The 8,169-nt window shown below is 37.9% G+C and overlaps 1 long non-coding RNA gene across 1 annotated transcript; it reads left to right on the top strand.

Moving 5' to 3' along the window:
• The first annotated feature begins 3,310 nt into the window (after nucleotides 1–3,310).
• LOC128602839 (uncharacterized) lies at nucleotides 3,311–6,504 on the top strand. The gene is made up of 3 exons (XR_008384904.1): nucleotides 3,311–4,099; nucleotides 4,229–4,422; nucleotides 4,811–6,504. It is a non-coding gene; the product is annotated as an uncharacterized LOC128602839 (long non-coding RNA).
• Nucleotides 6,505–8,169: the final 1,665 nt, after the last annotated feature.

The following is an 8,169-nucleotide window of genomic DNA, read 5'->3' as shown; positions in this document are numbered from 1 at the left end:
ACATCTTACATCTTTACATTACATTAGATTAGGAATTGATTGTGTGTGTGTGTGTGTGTGGTTGTCTGAGAGTGAGAAAGAGAAAATCATGTATTTATTTATTTTTCAGTTAAATTTATTTATTTATTAAGCTCAGTTGAAGTCTGGAACCCACGGACATCACCAAACACTGGGTTTCCTCCGTTTCGGATCATGAGCTGTTCCAAGACTTCTCCATACTGTTTTTCTTCCCATCATTCTGGTACTGGTTGATCTTAGTTTCATCTGTCCAAAGAATGCTTTTCCAAAACTGGTCTGGCTTTTTTAGATGTTTTTTTGGAAAAATCTAATCTGGCCTTTCTGTTCTTGAGGCTTATGAATGGTTTGCACCTTGTGGTGAACTCTGTATTTGTTCTTGTGAAGTCTTCTCTTTATGGTAGACTTAGATAATGATATACCTACCTCCTGGAGAGTGTTCTTCACTTCGCTGGTGTTGTGAAGGGGTTTTTCTTTACCATGGAAAGAATCCTACGATCATCTACCACTTTTGTCTTCCGTGAACATCCAGGCCTTTTTGTTGCAGAGCTCACCCGTGCGATCTTTTTTCTCAGACTGCACCAAACTGTTGATTTGGTAATGTTCCTGCTAATGTTCCTGCTATCTCTCTGATGGATTTTTAATTTTTTTACAGCCTAAGGATGGCCTGTTTCATTTGCATTGAGCGCTCCTTTGACTGCATGCTGTACGTTCACAACAGCTTCCAAATGCGAATGCCACATCTGGAATCAACTCCAGATCTATTACCTGCTTACAGGGTGACCGCGGGTCCTCAAAAAGTCTTCAAATGTCGTAAAGTTCTTAAGGTAAAAATAAGGCTATAATTAGCCTTAAAATGTCTTCAATTCACTTTTCAATGGTCTTAAAAATGCAACTGAACAGACACCGTAAAGCAGATTTAGATTTTGGCTGGTTGCTCTTTGAGATGGTAAAGCCGTGTCACTGTGTTGCACTCAGAGTGTGTGTGCGGTTCATCAGTGTGTTAGAGCGGCTTGGTCCACAGTAAACACTGCTCCACTTTTCTGTCTGTGCTGTGAATTTGAGTCGCGTATAACCTGCATTTAGACACAACACACGCCAGATTCACTTTTGTTTTACCTTAGCCTAATCTCAAACATTTTTGTGGGCAGAGGTTTACAGCATTTCATCTGATTGGTAATGAGAAGTGAATTTAAAAAACTGTTGCCAACTAAACTGAGGTCATGTGGTTTTCTGACAAAATAAAAGCCACAAGGTCTAACACATAAAAGTGAATTAAGTCAGAATTATATTACTATTTGTACCTCAAATAAATGTTTTTATTATGTATTATTCAATGCAATAATAATATTACAAAATAGCAAAGGTTTTTAAATATATATTTCATTTTTTACAAAAATGTATGTATATTAATAACACTACTTGTTACATTAGCCTGGCATTAAATAAAAAAAAAAACTGGTAAACACTGCTGAGGAGGTTTCTAATACCGCTCCTGAGGGAGGGATGGTAAATTTGATATCTTTTTCTCTTCTGACCCGTAATACATCTCTCTAGATTTTTCCTCTCTTGGAAAGTCATGGAAAGGAAATACTGGATTTTTCTTTCACTGTTAGAGCAAATGGTAATGCAAAAAGGATATTTGCTCTGCTCTCCCATCTACCTCTATAGAAGTTTATCCTGCTATAGTTTACTTAAACCCAGAAATGGATGTATATGCATGAACACAATCCATTATAGCTGATGTATTGTGTAGCATAACTGAAGTGACATGCAGGTCTTCAAATCTAATACTTTTTAATACCATATTCAAGACATTTCCAAAAAATGTTAAGTGCTGATACCTGCAGATACCCTGTGCTTAACTGATGAAGAAATAACGAAGGAATAGCCCACACCTGTCCATGAAACAGCTTTTGAGTAAAATGGCCAATTACTTTTGGTCCCCTGAAAAAGAGGGGGCTACATATTAAAGAGCTGTAATTCCTAAACCCTTCCTCCAATGTGGATGTGAATACATTTAAATTAAAGATGAGAGACTGCACTTTAAGCCCATATTCATTATTTAACTGTAACTTGAATGTTTTGATAAACAGCCAAAATAACACTACTTGTCAGTGTCCAAATATATATGAACCGCACGTGCATGTGTGTGTGTGTGTGTGTGTGTGTGTGTGTGTGTGTGTATGTATGTTCTTTTTCCAGTAATTGTTTACATTAACCCCTTGTTGTAGTAATAAGGAGGAAATATAGCTATGAATAACAATAGTTTATTTTCCTTAAGGTCCAAACCCACCACAGCCTCAACAGACTCCATTACATGGATGCCAAAAGGACTCATCAGACCCCTACCCCTGAAGTTATTATCTGTACGTTTATCAAGTTATGCTTCAGCTTATCAGCAGAATGTAGTTGAGCATATAATGGCTAGTTCAAACTGCCCCAAAGAACAGCAACAAATAATTGCCGGGGTTTGTTTGATCAGTGTAGTAATCCTGTCAGTGTTTGTTGGATATTGGTGCTTTTTTTGGTGATGTTCTGTCAGCGTTTGTCGGGTTTGGAAAGTCTGATATAATTTTGACACCCTGATGTAATCAGACGTGATCACGAACCTTCACCATGATGATGAGGTTAGCGTAAGAGTAAGGTATAACCATATACCTTGTGGTTGACCAATATGAGTTTTTCAGTGGCTGATGCAGATATAATGCAGATAATAAAGAAATATAATGAATTTAAACATGGTAAACAAGACATAGGCAAGGTTGCTGAAATACAACAAACATTTATTACACATTATATTTATGTTGGCTTGAGAAAGCCAGCATACTGATCTACTATTTAAGCTTATTATTATTAATAATATTAGCAGAAATGTAAACAATATATCCTCCTAGGGCTTTCAAGCTACAACCACCAAACTCAGCTCAGACCTTCAGCCTGTTCTGACTCAAGTTGCTATATCTTTTCGAACTGATCAGAATTCTGGGTACAGAAGCTCAAAGTGGCCAAAATTTCCATTGACTTGCATTAAAAATGTCTGACTGTTATAGCTTCTTCAGCTTTCAAGCTACTTCCAAGAAACTCAGCACAGTCCTTTAGGTTGATCAGACTGGTCAGGCTCTATTTTTCCAAACTGATCGGACCCCCAGTATTCCCGTTGCGAATGTTGAAATTTTCCCCAATACTCCCATTCACTTACATTGAGGGTATTTTCAGAACCTGGCTCCAACTGTCAAAAGTCACACACACCTGAGTGCACATGGCCTGAAGCCTAAAAGTATTGGAACGTGGTCTAGCTCCAAAAGTATTGGAACACTGTCTAGCACCACCCAGAATACCCTGGCAACCACCTAGCAACACCCTAGCAACCACCCATAACACCCTAGCAACCGCCTAGCAACACCCTAGCAACACCCTAGCAACCGCCTAACAACACCCTAGCAGACTTAGTTTCTCAAGTCAACATCAAAGTTTGTCGTGACTAAATTTACCTATCTAGTTATATATTCTCAAAAACTAAAATATTCATACAAGAACCCAAGGAATAACAACTTTGCAAAATGAAAGAAAATGAATACTTTTACTTTATTCCTTCTTGTTTTATTAATCTTGCAATATTAATTTATTGCTTCTCATTTTATCTGCAAAAATATTTGTAAATTGGGTAAGAGAAACAGCACTTAATATCTCACATCTCAATGCGTGTTTTTAAACCACAGTAAGGATGTGAGTACATATATACTGGCAACGACTTTGGCATGGGAAACAATCGGTTTTATATTCCAAATATTTGTTAGTCGACCACTGCATACATCCCATTTTCACCTGGTATTAATATGTGCATTTTTGTGATTAGCAAAGTACAGTTGTAAACAGGATCCAAAACCTTTTGGGGCAGATCACTGAAACCACATACAGAGGTAGTCAAAAACTCATGTGCCCACATCACATTTCAAGTGGAAGCGATATCTGCCCTGAATGCCTCCTTAATGGTATGGAAGGCTGCCCATTCGCCTGTCAATGATCCACTGCACTGAAGCTACATCCAATTGCATGTCTGCATTTGTTGGAGTTTGTTGGGGTAGTGTGAACCAGCCATAAAGCTTAGTCATTCACAGGGCAACAAGTTTACCCCTTGCTGTAGCCCTTCAAATGTTTTACCATTGTCCATGTTATATTCTCCTAAAATTACCCTTATTATATCTTCTAGCACTAATCCGTGAGATGCTAACAAAGCAAGAAATGATTCTTGACCAGCAACAGTCCATTCTGCGCATCCTCACTGCGAAGCAACTCCAGGACACCAATTCTGAAGTTGAAGATGGACTTTTGCCAATGAAAGACCCACAGGGCCTCCAGCGACTGGAGCAGAAATTCCAAGAAAGTGATTTCAAGGAAAAATTGGTGAGTTTGCTGGGATTATAACTATTAAAACTAATGAGAAAAAAAAGTTTACAAAAAAAAATTATCTTGTGAAAAATGCAAAATCAGACTGTTGCAGTGTGTATGTAGTTTCTAATGTATATTGGCCACAATGAGAACATATCACTTGAAGATTTACAAAAATGTAAATTTTGTCATTGCTCACCCTCAGTTTGTTCACAACTGGTATGACTTTTGTTAATCTTCAGAACACAAATGAAGATACAGTGCTATGAAAAAGTACACGAGGGTGGGTAAATGATGACAGAATTTTAATTTTGGGGTGGACTATGACTTTAATGTGTGTTGATGTGTTATTGATTGATATGTTGCATGAAGATAACTGATAAAAAGCATGTGTTTCCCTTAGATTAATCACCTAGGCCTGGTTGGAGGGTGTGACATGAAGGACACTGTGTGGAGAACAATGAGGCGGACACTTTCTAATGAACTTGCAAGAAACATCAATTGGAAAGGAATAAATTGGAATATATTCTTGGCACCCCTGCAATTTAGGGATGTTGCAATCGGTAAGTTGTGATGTCGAAAGTATCGGTACCAAGTTGATACTAAAATTTTTAAAATGTTACGATACCAGTTTTTTTTTCAGTACCGGTAGTACCAAGTACCAACTATTCGGTACCTGTGCACTTTTTGAGGCACAGCATTCAAAGGCATATGTGTGTGCACTCTCTGTGAACATTGCTCTGTGTGTGAATATCGCTCACGACAATGCGGCTGTGTGTGACTGCATGTGTGCGGTTAAATGCATCATTTGAAAATGCTTGTCTTGGCGAGATGTACGTTATCCCACTTATGACATGGTTAGTTACAACATAAATAAGAAGATTACTTTTTTAGAGTAACTTACCCCACCCTGGCAGTAATATGGAACTCTCTAATGTGGGCTAAGAAACTGGGAACTACTTCAGCCATGCAATTATTGAAAAATAATCAACTCCTTAAAACAGTGTTACTCAATCCTGCTCATGTAGCACCTGCAACAAAATGGGCAATGTTGAGCGCACTCCGGGAACAGGATAAGGAAATATTTTAATCAAGAATCAGAGTAAGACTAATTCATGTATGCTTAAGGCTTATACTTTTGCATCGGACTACAACGTAGCCTACTCGGCTGTCTGCAATTACAGTTCTGTGTTGGTGTCTGCGTAGCTGCTAGGTGGCAGTGTTGACTACACAGGAACAAAGCACAGCAGAAGATGTTTTAACTTCTGTACATGGAGAGGTGGTCCGTAGACTGCTGCTTTTTTCTAAATGGAGTTAATAAACAATTATTGGAATTTCTGTTAAATATATTTGCCACGTTATGTCAGACATTCTTGTTATATGAATAAATAAATGTATTATGAACATTTTTGAATCGCCAGATTCATTTATATTTTGAGCTCTGTTCAACCCGTCTGTGTGTAATAAGCTTCCGCGCTTTTATTAGAAGCTACAGGCAATCTGCTTTATTACATTTATTCTCAATGAATATGAAATTACTGCAGACATATTTATCATCCTGGGGAGGGTCTCTGGTTGCACAAAGGACCAATCACAACTGTTGTCCGCATACACACGACGCGTTGTTACAGTTATGGAGAGGTGCACATCAGGCAACGCCGTAGGCTACGCAAAGGTCCGACGTAGAAGTATAAATAGCATTTAGCGTGTCTCAATTCGCAGAAGTTGTCAACTGTTTTGCCTCTGAGGCGCAATAAACAGTAGCTTGCCCTTGATATACATTGATATAAGTTCTGCTCATTTACATTACATTCTAACTGATAATCTGTGGTACATGTTAAATTCCCATTTTTGTTTTGTTCATTTATGTCGTTGTCTATGCGTTGTTAAGTTAATGTTTAATGTAATTCTTGAAATTTGATGGGCTTTGAAATATTTTTTGTACAGTTTTATTATTTTATGAGTTGAACTTAAAAATAAATATTCAATATTCATTTAAACTGCTTTATTGTCATTTTATTTGAATATGGCCATTTTGATGAATTAATTAATTATGAAAACATTCATGTGGAAAATTAATCATGTCTGGGCCAAATCCAGGACACACATCATTTCTATTCACAATAGTGCATCACAATCTGTTTAGTGTGTGGGCCAGATCTAGGCCACATCCATTAGTTATGCTCAGTTTACAGTGTGTGGGCCAGATCTCGCCCGAGGACCCAGGCATATACTGGACCAGAACTAAAGCAAGTATTTGGTCCACAAGTGGGCCAGACAAATTTTGCTATCTGGGATGAAGCTCTTGCTGGTTTGTTTTTAGGAGCCAACAGCAAAACCTGACTGTTATCCCTTTGTTTGTGAGTACTGAAAATTTTCTCCTTTTAAACTCCATTGTGACTGTTCTAGCAATATCAGTGACTACGTTTACATGGACAGCAGTAATCTAATTATTGACCTTACTCTGATTAAGATAATAATGTGATTAAGGTGTTTACAGGGGTCGCTTTTAGAATACTCCTGTCATGTTCCCGTTTTACATGTTATAGAACATAATTAGATTAACAGCCTGCGTCATTACGTCACTGCGCCACGCCATCCGACGTCCCTCCAGAATTTCACGTATCAACATACAGTTCGTGTCTGTTATGGTACCGTTTACAGTTTTAGGTGTTTTTATTTCAATTTTTTATGAACGCTTTAAGTGCAGTTAATTATTTGTCATGCTATACGTGCAAATAGACAACTGCTTGAAGCCGTGGGCTGCGTCTCAAACCGCTTACCGTCTATATAGTAGCCGAGATACATGTATTTTTCCCCACTACAGGCCTATAGTAGGCAAGTGTGCGGTTTGGGACGCAACCGTACTCTCTTGTTGGCCGTAAAATGTTGAGCACTGCCGTGTGTGATCGTGTTATGTCGCAAAATGCGGTGAAAACTCTCACACGACGTTAATAATGTGATTAAGGTGTTTACATGTCTGTAATACACGTCCATAATGCGACTAAAACAGGAGTACTCCACACGTCTTAATTCGATTAGTGCTTACTTCGAGTATGACCTTAATCAGATTAAGGTAATTAAAAATTGCTGTTTACATGGTAGTTTCTTAATCACATTATTGTCTTAATCGGGTTAATAGTGGATTATTGTTGTCCATGTAAACGCAATGATTGTCACCCTTTTACGTAAGAGCAGCAGACAACTGATATATAGCCTCACATAAGAACACCAACCATCAAAAAACACCAACCATCAAATTATCACCAGAATCACTAAACACATCACACATATTTCATTAGAATCATTTTGTGTTTCACAGAACATCATTATCTTTAACAGGTTTTAGTATAAATCCTAAATTTCCTTCAGGAAGATGTGACAGAACCGAAGCACTAAGTAAAATGAGCAACCAAATTAGACTTATTAAACCCCCCAAACTAAAGTTGCAGACTATATTCACACATAAGATGCTACCACATGGCAAAATCAACATAAATAAATAAGTCTAAATCAAACAAGCCTTATATTCTTGTTACCAATTTAGATGTGTAAGTAACGAGCATAATTTTTGTTGTATATAAAATAGACATGAAATAAACACGAGGGAGACCAAGTATGAGTATATGTACTTTTATTGGGAATCCAGAGAATCCACGGGGCTGGTGGGATGGTAATCTGTGGGTGAGGTAGAGCGAAAGACGGAAAACGGAAGGTAAAGGTGAGGAGCGGTCCGTCCTGTGGGCATGCGATAGCCAGCTT

Source organism: Ictalurus furcatus, chromosome 27 (genome assembly GCF_023375685.1).
Source record: "Ictalurus furcatus strain D&B chromosome 27, Billie_1.0, whole genome shotgun sequence".
Classification (NCBI taxonomy): domain Eukaryota; kingdom Metazoa; phylum Chordata; class Actinopteri; order Siluriformes; family Ictaluridae; genus Ictalurus; species Ictalurus furcatus.
Note: the sequence above shows the minus strand (reverse complement) of the source record. Positions and strands in the feature narration are given on the sequence as shown.